Source organism: Canis aureus, chromosome 14 (assembly GCF_053574225.1).
Source record: "Canis aureus isolate CA01 chromosome 14, VMU_Caureus_v.1.0, whole genome shotgun sequence".
In the NCBI taxonomy this organism is placed as follows: Eukaryota; Metazoa; Chordata; class Mammalia; order Carnivora; family Canidae; genus Canis; species Canis aureus.
The window spans coordinates 45,037,129-45,055,249 of NC_135624.1; the positions used below are offsets into that span (position 1 = coordinate 45,037,129).

The 18,121-nt window shown below is 35.1% G+C and overlaps 1 long non-coding RNA gene across 5 annotated transcripts in view; it reads left to right on the plus strand.

Moving 5' to 3' along the window:
• LOC144283589 (uncharacterized) overlaps positions 1-18,121 on the plus strand; it is a 245,695-nt gene that overhangs the window by 178,721 nt on the left and 48,853 nt on the right. For 4 of the 5 annotated variants that reach the window (XR_013352136.1, XR_013352141.1, XR_013352135.1 and 1 more), the window contains 2 exons: positions 201-253; positions 3,245-3,366. This is a non-coding gene — a long non-coding RNA (uncharacterized LOC144283589). The remainder of the gene's footprint in view (positions 1-200; positions 254-3,244; positions 3,367-18,121) is intronic. The other variant, XR_013352140.1, reaches the window with a different exon arrangement.

Genomic DNA, 18,121 nt, shown 5'->3' on the forward strand with positions numbered 1-18,121 from the left:
CCTTGCTCATGAGCAAGAAGCAATTGCATCCCTTTCTGGAACTACTCAGTAAATAACTGATGAGGGACTTTTAGGGTAACAGGAAATCAGAGGTTATGCAGCATCCAGAAAAGACTTTGTTATAATATCTTTGGTCAATTGCACCAGGCATGTTTGTCTCCCTACAATCTAAGAATTAGCTTCTAATTTGACTTTCCCAGGTGCAATTGTGCAGGAAGTTGCTAGACGCTGAAGACTGCAGCAAGATAAGAAGGTACATTTAATGAGACTCAGAAAGTCTAAAAAGTGCATCATAGACTGAGAATCTATCTTTAGTGACTTGAATTTCTTTTGCCACAACCAACTTTTCAGTGCAAATAATAAATCTTTTCTTGAATAAGTGACAGATGGTTTCAACTGGCAAGTTTGCTTTCAGTAAATCCATAAAAGGAAAACAATCCTTAATGTTTCAAAAGAGTAACAATAGGTCAAATACTAAGATTTGGATCTAATCCCTCAGCAGCTAGACGATGAGTGACTATCCCTGATCTAATACCATCTTTTAGAAAATTGTATTTGAGAAGATGTGTTTTACATCTTATTTCAAAAGATGTCTGATTACTTTCTCATACATTGTGCAAAATTGCTTTCGGGTGCCAACCTTCGCTGTGTATTAAATATGTAAGTATATGCATGTGTGCATTTCTCTGAGTAAATTGATAATGAGAATTGATAATGAGACCACAAGCCCAGAAGCTTAAATGCTGTTCTCATTTACATGGCAATATTGTGAAGCATGTTTTCATTCCTTTTATTTTATTTTATTTTGCAAAAATAGAAGATATCAGAAAAATAAATGAGAACTTCGATCTTGATTTATAAAATAAGGTTGGCTATTTATTTTTTCCTCCTGAATTTAAATAGTAAATGGACAAAATGAAACAAATTCCTAAGGGTTCTTAGTTAATAGTCTTCTAAATGTCACTCTATCGTTATGTTTCCATTTGGCTCTAAATTACACAAAATCCTACTACTATGACTCATAATGATGTAGGCTTATAGTTCTCATGTAAAGAAATTCAGAAGGAAGTTATCCAGAGCTGGTAGTGTGACATGCTGGTACATTGGCAACTTGGTAACCTTTATCTCTCTGCTTCACTAATTATACAGCCTGTGATTTTGGCTGTCATGATCACATTGAAGAACATGTCTCTATTAAATTAAGAGAAAAGAAAGTACCAGTGGAAGACAGGCCCTTCATGGAGTACTTCATGTGACTAATCACAACGTCAAGGAAACCTTGGATAATACGTATTTTAGTTTTACTGCTTTGTTAATGGAAGAAGACACGGGAAATTAATTTGGATATAGCTTCTGAGAAGTCCATATAATATCTACCATAGTTATTAAGTAAAATGCTATCTTTTTAATTAGAAGGGAATGAGTCATTTTCAGAAGACAATTGAGCACTTGATAAAATGAAACTTTCTCCCTAGTGGATGTGGAAAAAGGTTTTGTCTTATTCATAGTTACGGTAGCAGGCCATATAGTTGCTTATATTTATCTGTTTTTTTATTCTGAATACTAATATGTGTTGTGGAATCATAATTACTAAATTTTAGCTCTTTAGAAACAAACGTCACCACTGATTCATCTTTGTCTTTCGCCTAGCACATATCATTGCTCAGGGTCTTAATAGACACCCTATGACACCGATGGGTTTAATATATGAATATTTTAATAACTTTTAAAAATATCTATAAATAATTACTAAGGTGGTTTGGAGGAAAATTTTATTTACCACAGCTATTATATAATTAACATAATTTAGTTAATGATATTAGAAACTTTATAAATATATGAGTAACGTTTTATATTAATGCCAAATATATTTTAAATTAGATTTCTGGAGATAGATACTTTTATAATATTGCTCATTTTGCCTTGCTACTCAAAATAAACCCAACAAGCATTAGCCTTCATTGGCCTTCACAGAGAGCTTGGTATTAATTTATGCCCTTTCCCTGTCACTGTCATGCCAACCTTCACAATTTCATTGCAACTTTAAAACAGGAAGGGATGGGCTGTACAGATTAAAATATTAGGAATATTTTTTGCATGAAAATCCCGAAGATTGGGTCACTGAAAAGACTTAATGAAACCATGAATTAATATTGAGACACTTTTAAATAATCACATGTTTCCTGCAGTATTTAGTATGATAGGCCTAGGCAATCCTCTTTGAAACTGTGTATCCCCACATTTCTTAAACTCCTAAGAAGATCTCCTATTCTGAGCACTGGAGAAAAAAGAGCAACAGTGAAACTTTGCTTCTGCCTTCTAACTTTTTGTGATGAATGGCATGAGATGGTAAAATGCTAGAATATTAACACAGAGATATATGATATAGACTTAGGATTTGGCAGAGATATACTTAGGGTAGACTTTTTGATTTAAGTTTTGCCTTAGGCTGCTTATATTAAATTTCACTAGGCAAAAGTCATCTGAAAAGGAAGATTATAGAAGGTATCACTAGGGCTCATTGAAGTAGCTGATTTTATTCTCTTTTGGAGAACATGTTTGTTGGAGATGATCATGGCCATAGGATTTGTGTTGGCCAATGAAATGTAAACTTGAAATGACATATCCATTTTCTGAGTGGAAGTATTTAAGAGTTGTGAATTATTATCTGCGTACTCCTTCTCTGTGCAGGGCAATAGCTAAAGCACCTATTCATATGGAATGCCACAAAATCAAAGCAGCCTGAAATAATATCAAAACATAGAAGATAGCTTCTCTGGAGTGCCATGTGGACACACAGTAGACTGCATAACTGAGAAAGAAACTTGGAAGTTCTAATCTTTTGGTCATAGTACAACTAAACTTACTTGGCTGAGCCTCTAGATTCTTTTAAAAATGAGAAATAAGACAAAAGATTTTAAAATATCAACTTATTTTTTAAAGATTTTACTTTTTTATTTATTATTTGAAAAAGAGAGAGAGAAAGAAAAGGGTCAGAGAAAGAGGGAGAGGCAAGAATCTCAAGCAGAGTTTGTGCTAAGCACAAAGCTGATGCCTGGCTTGGTCTTAGGACACTGAGATCATGATCTCAGCCAAAACCAAGAATTAGACGTTCAACTGACTGAACCACCCAACTTATTCTAATACAATCTAAGGTGAGGGATAAAATCTAAGCTTGGTATGACAAGGCAAATGAACCTTTTAAATAAACCTCAAAAATAAGCCAATCGTCTTTCCTTCCAAGCCACAAGTAAAGCTGAAGCCACTACCTGGAGCACCTTCCTGAAAAGGATTAGGGATTGGGGTGATGGTGAAAAATTCTGGACCTTGATGGCAGATTCACTATCAAAAAGGAGAAGAGAGGATGTAAGTTGAATATGACTAATTTATTGTTAAAATTTTTCTAATTAGATAAAGGTATTCCACCTCCTCTGGCATTTAAGAGAATCAGGGACAGAGAAAGGCCTGGAATAAACCACAAACTCACTTGTAAGAAACTAGAATGGAGGGGATCCCTGGGTGGCTCAACGGTTTAGCACCTGACTTCAGCCTAGGGTGTGATCCTGGAGACCCAGGATCGAATCCCACCTTGGGCCCCCTGCATGGAGCCTGCTTCTCCCTCTGCCTGTGTCTCTACTCTCTCTCTCTCTGTGTCTCTCATGTATAAATAAATAAAATCTTAAAAAAAAAAGAAACTAGAATGGGGTAGCTCCTACCTTCTGCTCCAGTCATAAATTGCATTCCTGTATTTAGACATATGAACACACTATTTCCATTAAAATAAATGGTCTTCTCTTTTTTCTTATCCAACCATCTCTTACTCATCATTCAAATCTCAACTTAATAACCATTTCCCCAGTTAAACCTTCCCTGCCTCCTTAACTGGGTCAAATTACTTCATTAAAAGCTTTTACTGCAATTATCTCATATGTACTTATCACATTTGTCATTTTTTTGTATATTTTTTATTGGAATTCGGTTTGCCAACATATAGCATAATACCCAGTGCTCATCTCATCAGGTGCCCTCCTCAGTGCCCATCACCCAGTCACCCCAACCCCGCACCCACCTCCCTTTCCACCACCCCTTGTTCGTTTCCCAGAGTTAGGAGTCTCTTATGTTCTGTCTCCCTCTCTGTTATTTCCTACTCATTTTCTCCTCTTTCCCCTACAATCCCTTTCACTGTCTCTTATATTCCCCATATGAGTGAAACCATATAATGTTTGTCCTTCTCTGATTGACTTGTTTCACTCAACATAATCCCCTCCAGGTCCATCCACGTCGAAGCAAGTGGTGAGTATTTGTAGTTTCTAATGGCTGAGGAATATTCCATTGTACACATAGACCACATCTTCTTTATCCATCATCTGTCGATGGACACCGAGGCTCCTTCCACAGTTTGGCTATTGTGCACACATAGTCATTAGCCAAATTTGGGTGTACAGCCCACACTACAGTGTAAACTAAGTGGCTACAACAAAGAGACGCAAAATATAATGACTAAAAGCAAATATTTCCTTCCCCCTTCCTTCTAGATGTGAATGGGTCAGGTTGGTGGGGTGGTGCTACCCCACAGAATCACCCGTGGGCATTGACTTCTTTAATTTTTTTTTTTTCACTCAGCCTTTCTTGTGGTTCCCATTGCACGATCCAAGCTGAGTTACTGTCTCAATGATATTCAGGCCGCATATAAGGAATTAAGAGTTTAAATCCAAGAAAACCAGTTCCATTTTCATAGAGTGACCCAGAATTACTCACAATATGTGTCTATTAACTACTTTCCAAGGAGATTGGGAACTGTTCTCTCTATCTGGGCAGACAGAGAGTTAGAACTCTTTTACTGAGGGAGAAATCTATAATGGATTTTGGAGAACAATAAACCATCTGCCACACAGCCTACGTAGGAAAGATAATTCTGACTGTAAGAACCACAGTATTATTTTAAGTATTGATTATGTTATCTTTTTTAAGTTTTTCAGAAAGCTGCTTGGTCTTAAGAATTTTAAAGTCTTACTCCTTTCGGAAGTAACTCAGTTTTGTTTCAGAAATATAAATAAATTTGAAATTTTATAATGCAATTTAATGGGGAAAATAAGAATCCAGGAACAGAATTATGCTTATATAAAACCTGTATTAATTCTAGTTCATTAAGGAAGGATATTTTGAAAACAAGGCACACAGAAACATTTCTGAAAGTTAACACAGATTGAAAGTTGATTTCATCAAGGCACCTAGTAGCACAGGTTTTAAAATTCTGTTAAGCAGGTATAGGATTTTAAAAGAAGCCTGAGGGATCACTTTGTGTGTGTGCATGTTTGGGGCAAGGGAGTGTAGCTGTTCTAAAGGAAGCTGAGAAGACTGAGCTCTGAAGTTCTTCCTGAGGATTTTAATTATTGTAAATACAACTACTAAGATAATTGGTAGATATTTTTTATATGGAATATATATATATATTCCACATATATTTATGTTAAGAATGGGAGTGGAATTGCTGACTTGTAATGATACGCTCGACTTTTATAGAGACTGAACAGCCAAAAAGTGTTTGAAGGTTAGTCTACAAATTATCCATTGAAACCATCTGGGCCTAAGGATTTCTTTTTTAAAAGCTTTTACAGTTCAGATTAAATTTCTTTAATACTTATGAGACTATTCAGTTAATCTATTACATGTTGAAGGAGGTTTGGTAGCCTATGTTTTGAAGGAATTAGGCCACTTTCTCTACCTTTTCTAACTTACATGCATAGTATTACTGGTAGTATTCCCCTATTTACCTTTTAATAGATAAAGAATTTGTAGTTATATCCTTATTATTTCTCTTGGTTCTTGATAATTATCTTTGTTCTGAAGCCTTTTTTTTTCTGATATTAACTTAGCCACTTATGCTTTCTTTTCTTTTTTAAAAAACCATTTTTGTATGGTGTACTTTTTAAAATCTTTTGATGGGATGCTGGGGTGGCTCAGCAGTTGAGCATCTGCCTTCAGCTCAGGGCGTGATCCTGGAGTCCTGGGATCGAGTCCCACATCAGGTTCCCCGCAGGGAGCCTGCTTCTCCCTCTCCCTATGTCTCTGCCTTTCTCTCTCTGTGTGTCTCTCATGAATAAATAAATAAAATTTTAAAAAATAAAAAAATAAAAATAAAATCTTTTTACTTTCAACCTATCCATATCATTATATTTGAAGTGAAATTCTTGTAAATATAGTTGGGCTTGAGCTTGCTTTGGTACACCACATTTATTTTGAATGTAGTTCTTTCCAGTAAACGTATCAGGATATAAAACCAATTTCACCACTATAACATGCACCAAGATTGAGAGACGTTAGTCTGAAATTGTAGGGTGTGCTTCATGGACCTACAAACAATGGGAGTCGTTCATGGGCATTTTTAAATTTAGTGTAAAAAAGAAATACCCCTTAAGAATTCAGACAATATATATTTCATTAAAATTTTAAATGTGAGCCAAGGCATATGTTGATGAGTCTCAAACTTTTCCAAAATTAGTTGTTCGTGAATTTCACAACATTAAGGTAAAATTCAAGGATAATATGGAGCATAGAAATGGACTAATGCTATGATAGAAATCAACTCAGATAATTTTTAAAAATCCGTTAGCAAAAAAATAAATAAATAAAAATAAAAATCTGTTAGCATCATCTTAATAATTTTTTTAAGAAAATGTTTTTCAGATACAAATCTTTAGAAATTATCTATATCTATATCTGTATCTATATATCCATGCGACTATCTTTACATTTTTGGCCTTGGTTACAAAGGATGACATTAATCATGCTTCCTAGAACACACTGTTATACACTGCTCCATGTGAAAGCCCTCTTGTATGTCTATATGGGTATACGCATGCATCTCTGTGTCTACGTATCTATCTCTGTACCTATCACCTATCTATCTTTCCTCCTTACCCAATTCTATGGCTGGTATTTTCATTCTCTTAATACTACATTTTGATAAAAGTTGTGAGCTTTTTTAAAGCCCATTTTATCAATATTTTATGCATGTTTAAAATGTTTACTTATAAATTATGATAATACAATCATGCTTAAGTCTTCATATGGTTCCCTGTATACTATTTAAATGAAGTTCTAATATTTTGTTCTTATTGTAAGGTTCTCTGTTAAATAATTCGACCGGCAGCTCGTATTACAGATAAAGACTAGATGCATCCCAGCTGATAATCCTAGACAAGATTCTTTTGGTAAAGAGAACAGGATAAATACATACTATTCATTACCTGTGATTCTTATAATTTAGTTATGAATGGGAGGGTATATTTCCTGTCCCAGTACATCATGTATTTCTAGTCCCAGTACAACATAATAGTAACTAATTATCAGACACTGTGCTAAGGGATTTACATGGATTTTTCTCATATAATTATTACAAAACCTCATAAATTATTATTATCCCCATTTTTTTGACAAAGAATGAAAATCTAAAGAATAATTCTATTATCTGAATTTTTAACTAGAACTCCAGTTGATTCTATTATAGATGGTTAGGGTTACATGAGGTGGGTTACGTCATACTGCCTACACTAGGGTTATCAATATGTGCAAGTGCAGTATATTTTTGTGTTAAAACATTTATAATATATTAGACTCTATAATTTTTGTTTTCGGGTTCAATTAATAAATCAAAGTTGCTGCAGGCAAAGTATGTTTGAATAATGATGAGAGATGCATTTCCTTAGTAAAGAAATATATGGTAAATTCAATGGAGAAATAGATTTCTTAAAGCTTAAAATATCACTATATTCAAGCAACTGTTAAGTTATTTTTGATGCGGAATTTTTCTGATTTTAAGCATATCATTTAGTCATAATTTGAATATCTTTAAAAATGAGTTTTGTCCTTGTTTGGACAGTAGCCTAAGCTTCTTGGTTCTCAATTAGTGTTGAACTGCCAAGTTGTAACTATAGCAGATTAATCTTCTTAGAGTGGCTAAATTGCTTATGAATAGGCAACATTTACACATCAATTTCTAAAATCCAGTTTTTATTTAGTTTAATTAATTTATGTGGAGGAGGTTCATCTTTCATTTTAAAGTTGTGGTAAGTTTTCAAATTTCATGCATTTTTCACCAGAACAAACCAATCACTTGCATATTATTTTCATTAGGAACCATGATTTTTCTTCATTAGCTTTCTTTAGAAGGACTGACATTATCCGAAGAATAAAGTATCCCAGCAGAGTTTCTTTTGAGTCGTCTTACTGCTTTTTCAGTAAAAGATTTTTCCTAAGATCTTCCTGAGTCACCAAGAGCAGCAATTTGAAGTCCCAGGCTGGCTGATCACAGTCCACAATCTAAGCTATCTTCAGGTCTCAGATAATTATTTACGATTGGGCATAGAGATGTTAATTTGAATAGAAGACCTTTACTTTTTTGGGATTAGGGTTATGTTTAGGATTGGCAAACTGGGCTGGCTGTGCAATTAAAATAGCAAAGAGGAATAAAAATAATCTTATATATAAATATAGGGAGAATTGTTATTTAACCTTAAACTATACCTAAAAGATCTAATAAAACTTACTGTTAGAATTAACATGGGTAAAAACAAATGCCCTAAGCATCGTTAGGGGACAGATTTAGGAATCTTAATGGGAAGAGTTTCTGAAGACAAATTACACAGGTTGAGGTTCCACTTTGCCACCCAAACTGATGGAGACCCATAAGCACCCATGCAACTCCTGACTTTGGAGACCTGGGAGCAGAGCACCCACAATTTATTGCAGATCAACTATGACATCAAGTCAAAGGTATTCCCAGTAGTTGATAGTAAAAAGTGAGGTATGGTAAATGGGGGAATATTTTCTTTGTTTTCTTTGCATAACAGAAACCCATTACAACCTCCTTTTTTTTTTCCTGTGAGAAAAAATATGAGAGTTTCTATGAGAAACTCTTTTAATATTTACTCCTATACATCTTTTCCATTTTAGTGAGTACTGTATAGACATAAAAACATTATATTGTCAGATTCTTCCCCAGTCCCACACGGATTCAAATTGGTATCCTTGTCTTTACTTGGTTTCTCACCAAATCTGAGCAAGGCAGGAGCCTTTTTTTTTTTCTACATTCATAATAATCTTGGTATCCTGCACTTCTCTGCCCATCTCCACCTCATCTTCTACCGCCGTGGCACTTGTCCACTCCATTCCAGTCACATTGGCCTCCCTCCTGAACCTTCAGCATTCCAAATTTGTTCCTACTTCAAGACTTTACCCTTATTCTTTTCTCTACTTGGAATGCTAGTTTTTTTTTTTTTTTCTTTTTTAGTTTTTAAGACCTGTAAGTGACTTATTGCTTACTTTAGTCTCTGACCAAAGTCACCTGTAGGAGGCTTTCTCTGACCACTTCCACTTTTAAAATAGTCGCCTTTCCATCATGCCCTATCCCCTTTCCCTGCTTGAGTTTTCTTCATAGCATAATAAAATCTCTTCATTGTATTTTATTTGTTTTGTATTCATTCATAGTATAATTCCAGTTCATGAAATTAGACTGTGTATTTATTTGCTTTTTGTTGGTCTCCCTTATTAGAATATACGTGCACGAGGCAAGAACACTCTGTATTTATTATTTCATCCCTAAAATTGTACTTGCACAGGGCAGGCAAGACTGGTAAATATCAGTTGAATGGGTATTGAGTGAATATTGGTGTTTAGATACCTAGGATATAATGATTCCTCCAGTTGGAAGGTCCAGGGCATAGTCTTGGGAATGGATGCCTAAGGTGAAGTAGATGTCTTGGCTAAGAACATGAGACTTTCTATATTTATTTATTCAAAAATGGTTTATTGGGCACCAAACTAATACATGGTAATCATGGGTATAGTAGTATATCAAGCAATGGCTCTGTCCTTATGGGGCTTGTATACTAGAGGTGAAGACAAAGCGAAACAAATAAATTTAAGATGTCATAGGTGGTTTTTGACAATAAAATATTCTATGGAAAGGAGAGTTTTGTACCATGTGCCAATATTTTCATTTTAAGGAGAGACAGAAACCTGAGGGGGAGATCCAATCCTGAAGACAGGGAGAGGATGATAGGGCTGGAATTTATGAGCCTCAAGAGGGGACGAGTTTGGAAATCAAGTCTCCAGGTCTAAGCCAGAATTCTTTCCAACTAGATAGTACTGCTGCTCAGGCTGGTTTTCTTCTATAGGAAGAGTCAGCAACGAGAGTTTTCTTGACATGGTGAAAAACCACTGCATCTATACAGCTCTCTAGGGAAGGAGCCATCGAGTCTGTTTATTAGGTAGCCTAAGCATCACCATCCCAAGATGCCAAATGCAGCCTGTAGTGAAAATCTGTATTAAGGAAGGCACCTCTAGGCAGGAAGGAAAGCTGCTATTTTTGGAAATGGTGAAATTAGAAGAAAAACCTGAAGTATATATGACTGTGAGTTTGTGTTCTTCAAACTAGATGTGACTGCTCCCTTGTGTGCATGTGCACACATCTCTCATCCTGTCTTCTCTGCTCATTATTTTAATGACTTGCATTTTAAACCATGATTCTAGGTTTTATGCTGAGTGTAAGGACTATAATGTAAACATTTTCAAATGTACATGTCGAAGCAAAGGACAGTGCACATAATAGATCAAAGTTATCTATTTAAGTGAATTATATTTATTAAAGAAAATTTGCCCACATTCTTTTTTATTTATTTTTATTTTTTTATGAATTTATTTTTTATTGGTGTTCAATTTGCCAACATATAGAATAACACCCGGTGCTCATCCCCTCTGCCCACATTCTTTCAAAACTCTTCAACGCAGATTTTTTTTTTATCCCTGCTATATTTAATTAAGGTGAAAAAAAAAGTAAAATAAAACTTCTCCTAATTCTTTAGACTTCTTTTTTTTTCCCATTGATTTTATATATATTTTATATAAGTATTTGTATAAGATTCATTTTTCTGTGATTCTGGCTGCCAGTCTCTGTGCTAAATTAAGCAGAAAGTTGTCCTGCTCTGCATATCTGAGTGGCAGGTGCAGGAATTCAGTGTTTAAGTAAATGTAAGGGAATTGATGATTCCCGTGGATTATTGGGACTGTATTCACTTCCCTGTTGGGTTTGAAATATGACGTCATGGCACTCAATTAAGAACGTGGATTTAGAAAGTCCAAATTCAGAAAGAATTTAAACTTTTTCAGGCAAAATAACTTTACAAGAGTCTAGACCCATGAGGAAAAAACACTTCTTTTCATTTGTTCTTTCAGGTTGTTTACTTTGATAGTTATCATCTTTGGAATTATGGATGATACCAGACCTATTCCCACCCTCAACCCCCACTGTTTATGAGTGCATTAAAGAGACTAGTTGGAGGCATCCCGGTTTGATAAGAATATTTTAAGAAACTTCAAAACCCTTATCACGTTGTCAAATTTGGATTTCAGCCAGAGTCAACTGATAACTTAGTTTGGAATATATTTGATGTGAATAAAGTCTTTAGAGTAGCCCAGGTGGCTCAGTGGTTGAGCGTTTGCCTTCAGCCCAGGGTGTGATCCTGGAGTCCCGGGATCAAGTCCCAGGTCGGGCTCCCCATAGGGAGCCTGCTTCTCCCTCTGCCTGTGTCTCTGCCTCTCTCTCTCTCTCTGTGTGTCTCTCATGAATAAATAAATAAAATCCTTAAAAAAAAAAACTGTTAAAAAAAAGAAAAAAAAGAAGTAGAGTCTTTCACACACACACACACACACACAAAAACTAAAAATAGCAAAATTAAAACTCCCAGATCAGTAAAATACTATTTAGTAAGAATTTATTGTGAAAACAACAACAAGGAGCTCTCAAACTGAGAAACAAATGAGGCTCTGAGATATAGTGTTGTAAGATGTAATAGTGAAAATGTGGAGGCCATTTATTCTTTACAGTGATTGGTTATAGGATTTTTGTTTGTTTAGTGATCAGGAATTGGTTAAAGGTGTTTACCTCAAGCCATTTTTCAAGAACCCCTTAAGGTCCATTTATGATTATCAGAGGTGTTTACAAGAAGTGGCCCAAATTAAGTTTTATTCGTTTTGCAGAATAAGCTAAATTGAGTTTTGCTTATGTGGCCTAAATGTTTTTGCCTGCTCAGGAGGTTTTCAGGTTTGGTCTCTGTTTTGAATTGTACATTAGCACATGTAATTCTTTTAAAACATTAGCAGCACCATGTCATAAACAACTTGAAATAAAGAACTTAAGTCAACCTTTTAGGTTTTCATTTCCCATTGTCTAGATTAAGAATGCCATGCGAAGAGAGCTTTGGACTGAATCTGTAAGACATTTGGGACGGATGAAATATTTTAATGTTATCATAGTATTGGAGTATCATAGTATAGTATTAGAGAGATGGTAGTATATTATTATATTTTATTTTTAAAGTGATACCCGTCTTATAGCATTATAGAGAATAAATTATGAGAAGGATAAGGCTGGAGGCAGAGAACCAGGTAGGAGAAGTTTATGTGTGTCATGTTAAGGACTTCAACCAGTAATATGTGTGTCATGTTAAGGACTTCAACCAGTAGTAGTATTAAAAAGGATGTAAAGAAAAGTGGCATAAGTAGGGGCATCTGGCTGGCTCGAGTCAGTAGATCGTGATCTCTTAATCTCAGGGTCATGAGTTCAAGCCCCACATTGAGTGTGGAGCCTACTAAAAAAAATGATAATGATTTTTTTTTAAATGGCATAATTAAGAGATGTGAAGATTATAAGCTGGGCCTAGTTGTGTTTGGATGTGGGGTATAGTCTGACTACCTCATGGTTACTATATCGTGTGGTGAGGATTTGATGTATACATTATTATTTAGGTGGCTTTTTAAAAATATTTTTTTTATTTATTCATGAGAGACACAAAGAGAGAGAGAGAGAGAGGCAGAGACACAGGCAGAGGGAGAAGCAGGCTCCATGCAGGGAGCCTGATGTGGGACTTGATCCTGGGTCTCCAGAATCATGCCCTGGGCCAAGGGCAGGCATGCCATCGCTGAGCCCCCCAGGGATCCCCTATTATTTAGGTGTTAATGAAATGCCTGGGATAAAGGAAATTCTCAGAGCATTTATAAATAATGCTAAAACTATAACCTACATTAATACCTATAATAGCGATTATGATGCTGATGACAAGGAGAGGTCTCTTTTCATGACATGAATATTATACATTAAATATAATATCAAGAATGTATGTATTGCAATATTTTTGAATCAGTATGTCAGTAATGTCAAAATGTGTGTGTCCGGGGGGGGGGGGGGAGTTCAAGAAGGATGTTGTAATAAATGTCAGCAACTATAGAGGATTTAAATAAGACTGTATGCTGAGAATTATCCATTGTAATTAGTGACAAGGTTCTTGGAGACCATGACCTACCTGAAGAGCTGCTGTGGGGAAGTGGGAACAAAGGCCTCAAGTGTTTACCCAAGGCACATCTTAAGACCTAAGGGAAAAGTCTGTTTCACTATAGTTATTGGATCATTGTTGTGGCTGCCAATTCACATATTTTTGGGATTGCTGTCTACTTGCCCAAGTACAAACTTAGAATTGTGATAATTTTCAAAATAGCCTAAAAACTTGGGCTAAGAATTGAGCCCACTTGGTTGATTCTACGGTTGCTACTCACTATTGAAACACAGAGACTGCACCAGAAGTCTGCATCTTTCAACCCTGTATTCAACAGCCTGTATTGCACATACTCTGAGATCTCCTGTGGTTTGTGGTTAATCACCACTTGGTCCCTCCAAGCATGGGAGAAACCTACCAGGGACTTTCTCTGCATATTTTAGCACAAATTTTGTGAGTTTGCACAATCAGCTTTTGAAACTTAGGAGCTCTAGTCATCTCCACGTAGGATGAAGGCTACCCCTTGTGACAGTTTTAAGTGGTACATAAGGATGTTGAGCAATTAAGTGTAGACCGTTTTCAAAAAGCTGAGGCTATAAATAGAAGTGCAGAGACAGGGTGTAACTAGAAGGATATGCAAGAATAAAATATTTTCCATGCAAGTAGGACTTGATGATGCTGTTAATGTTTTTGACACATTAATTAGAAAGTTGAGTACATTTTCAGTATCAGGAAATTATAAGTAATGACGTTAAAATGAAGTAACCTTGTCGTTTAGCTTTTCTCTTTATCTGTAAAACAAAACAAGTTAATACAAAATGGTCTTTTATGATCCCTTTATTTTGATTTCTAAAACTCTAATTCTGTAGGCCAGCTTTTTTTGTTTTGTTTTGTTTTTGTTTTTGTTTTTGTTTTTTTGTAGGCCAGCTTTTATGCAGAAAACGTAGTCCACGTAATTTTGGAAGTTTAAGAGATCAACAAAAATGACATTTAGAATAACCACAAGAGACTACTAAATATAGGAAAGAGACTGAGGGTGGCTGGAAGCAAAGTGGGTGGGGAGATGGGGTAATTGAGTGATGGGTGGTAAAGAGGGTACATCACCTCATGAGCACTGGGTGTTAACACGCTACTGATGAATTACTGAACACTACCATCAGAAACTAAGTATGTACTCCATGTTGGCTAACTGAATTTATAAAAGAATGAATGAATGAATGAGTGAATGGCAGAAATTCCAGGAATACATTCACGTATCAAAAAAAATATTTATATATTTGACTGTATAAATGAGATGAGACTGTTCCCTTACTATATACAGACTGTATAAATTTGGTTTTTTTCTCACCTGATTTCTCTTGAGATACAAACTAGGGCAAGAGTTAAAAATACGAGGGTGCCGGGATGGCACAGTCCGTTAGGTGTGTGACTCTTGGTTTCACCTCAGATTGAGCACTGCACTGGGCTCCATGCATGGTCAGCATGCACTCTGCTTGAGATTTTTTTTCCTTCTCCCTCTGCCCCTCCTGCTTGTGCTCTCTCTCTCAAATAAATTTAAAAAAATAAGATAAAAAAAATAATAATAAATAAACAAATAAATAAATAAATAAATATTTTTTAAAAAGGAATTAAATATGACTCTTTTTGCTTGTTAACTCATTTATTTTTTTTCTAATTTCATGGGACATTACTGTCAGCTATTTATTTATTTATATATTTATTTATTTATTTATTATTTATTTATTTTTTACAGGATATAAAATGATTAATTTTTTTTCTCCTATATGTTTTACTGCATTTCTTGATTTGGCAGAGAACATACATTTGAAACTGGGCTTGCATGTGTGTGGAGAGGCACAATCATGTGTAAATTAACAGTCACAGTCTCATGTGAATATGATGATATCAACTCAAAAGTCAATGACATGTAGGAGATGTATTATGAAGATCTCCTGGAAATCATGTCTTTCGTCATGGTTTCAGCTTTATCTCCCACTCCCCTTTGCCTCCACAGATACCCTCCCAGGAGCCCTGCATCTCAGTCCCCAAAATATCTGTAGACTGTTGGCTATTTAAATGCTTACACTGTTTTTAGGTTGATGGGACCTGTGACAATGATTGGGGAATTTTTAAATATGATTTTTCTTAAATGTGTTATTTTTGGCTTCAGGTGTTTGAAGGTCTCATACAGACACCTTGTGAGAATAGTAGGAGATGCTTAGGATAGGAATATCAAAATTAATAAACTGAAAGTATTTTAAAGATGCTATCAGAGTAAGGGGAATAGCTTATGCAAAGGAAACTTGGTATGCTTTGTCTTGATAGGCTTATTTTGCCCTATTATTTTGACTTAGTTGAAACTCGTAAGGATAACTAAGTAAAGATTGTGTTATACTTGTCATTGCAGTTTTGTTTTTGTTCGCTATGCATCTGTTTGAATGAGTATACTGGCTTTGATCTTCATTATTATGGGGCTGTTCACAGGTTACTGAGGATAAAGACTTTACACACACACACACACACATACACACTATAGATATATTTCTAATTTATTTAGTTAAGAATACAGAACTTAGGGATCCCTGGGTGGCGCAGCGGTTTGGCGCCTGCCTTTGGCCCAGGTCTTGATCCTGGAGACCCCGGATCGAATCCCACCTTAGTTCCCGGTGCAAGGAGACTGCTTCTCCCTCTGCCTATGTCTCTGCGTCTCTCTCTCTGTGTGACTATCATAAATAAATAAAAAATTAAAAAAAAAAAAGAATACAGAACTTAAAAGAGTAGTTGTAGCCTTTTACTTGATGTACATTCCATATAGGACATAATTGCTGCAGAGGACTCTGGGACAGAGATGAGCCATCACTGAGTCGATGAAACCAAATTTTTGCTGCATCATGTGCCTTTTATAATCAGGCTTGCATTATGTTCAAAACAACTAAGGCTATCTATCTCTGTGCTTCCATTTAAAATATTTTATAAAGAATTATCTGTGCTAATTCTTACACGTTTTCAGTATCAGCGCAGATATATCCTTACTCAGAGAATATTAGATGATTGGTTTGCAAGGTATGCCTCAATATTTTTACCTTCTTTTTTTTTTTTTTTTAAGATTTTATTTATTCCTGAGAGACACCGAGAGAGAGAGACAGAGACAGAGACAGAGGAAGAAGCAGGCTCCATGCAGGGAACCCTGGGATCATGACCTGAGCCGAAGGCACATGCTCACCCACTGAGCCACCAGGTGCCCCATATTTCTACCTTCTTAGGCCAGTTTCTCAGCAAGCCGTTTCCCTACACCTTCATGTGTCATATATGTCTGCACACTCAAACGTGCCGTTTAACACGTGGATTTGTCTGTCTCTCCTGGCTGACAAAAGGGTAGAAGTTCAGACTCCTTATTAATATGTTTGAATATAGTTAGAATACTACTGGCATATATAATATACTGCAAAGGCCAACTTCAGTATAAATTGATTTTCATTATTATATCAATATAGGTGAGATTGTGGTAGGCTTTTATTTTCCTCTTTGTAGAAAAGATTCAGATCTTTGACACTAATATTACATTTCATGAGGTTACATTTTTCTGGTGACAAATTGGATTCAGTTTTAAAATCCTTTTATTCAAAGTACTTTGTGTTTTATAGTTCAATTGAGATAATATATAATGTTCCCTTTTCAACTCCCATAAGTATTTTTCCAGATGTTTATTTAGCATGCAGTGTCCTGTGCAGAATAAATAATTAACACTGTAGAATATCCCAAGAAGTGGAAAAAATATGGTTTCTCCTTTAAAATAAAGTGCTTAATTAAAGTTCCAAGTTGAAGTGTCACTTTTTTTTTTATATCCGGTTATGTCACTAGTTACTCTAAACCATAATGGGAAATTGATACAGGTTTTCATTATTGCTGCTTTCTTAAAATGAACACTAATGTGAATTGATTTTTTTTTCTTTAATAAAGTTTTATTTTAAGTCAGTGGATTGGAAACTCAATGTAAGGCATGGTGAAACTAAAAAAAAACAAAACAAAACAAAACAAAAACCCACAAATAAAAAGTATAAAATGAACTACACTATTTTAATCACTTTTGTTATGCACAAACTTAGAAACTGCTCGTTACTGTGTTCATAGTAGGATAATTAAAATCAGTTTACTAACCTACCCCCTAACAAATTAAAAGGCAAAGAATAGGTAAGAGTCATCCCTTTTCTTTTAAAGTGAACTTAAGCCCGTAGATTCTTCCACCAATATGTGCTGGGACCTTAGGTTGACTTTTTTTACAAGTCACATATTCAAATGTTTAGTTACACAGAATGAATAGGACTGCCCCCAAATAGAGCTAGGTATGATAAAAACAATATTCTGGATATAAAAAGTCATAAAATCCACAAAATGAATGAACTGATGAAGTTAAATGAGCTCATTTGCTATAAACTTAAGTACAGGATATCCTTATATTTTTAAGGGACAATATAAAGAAATGGATTTGGATTTTCTATATAGTTTCATTCTGCTTGATTTACCAATATAACTTCTTGCCTGATAAGCAATTCTAAAAACTAACATTATAGCTGTGAAATTTATTTTCTAACAGGCTTAGGAGAGGCTATTTGTATAAAATATATCTAATAAACATTGTATAGTGTCTTAATACAAAACTGTTAAGTGAACTTCAGGGGTACAGACAACGTGAAAAATAATATTTCTATGAGCCTTTTCATCAAATATTTCAGTATTCCTAAAATGATGCCTCTGCATTTTAGTTCAACCAACATTCTTTTCCATCTGTT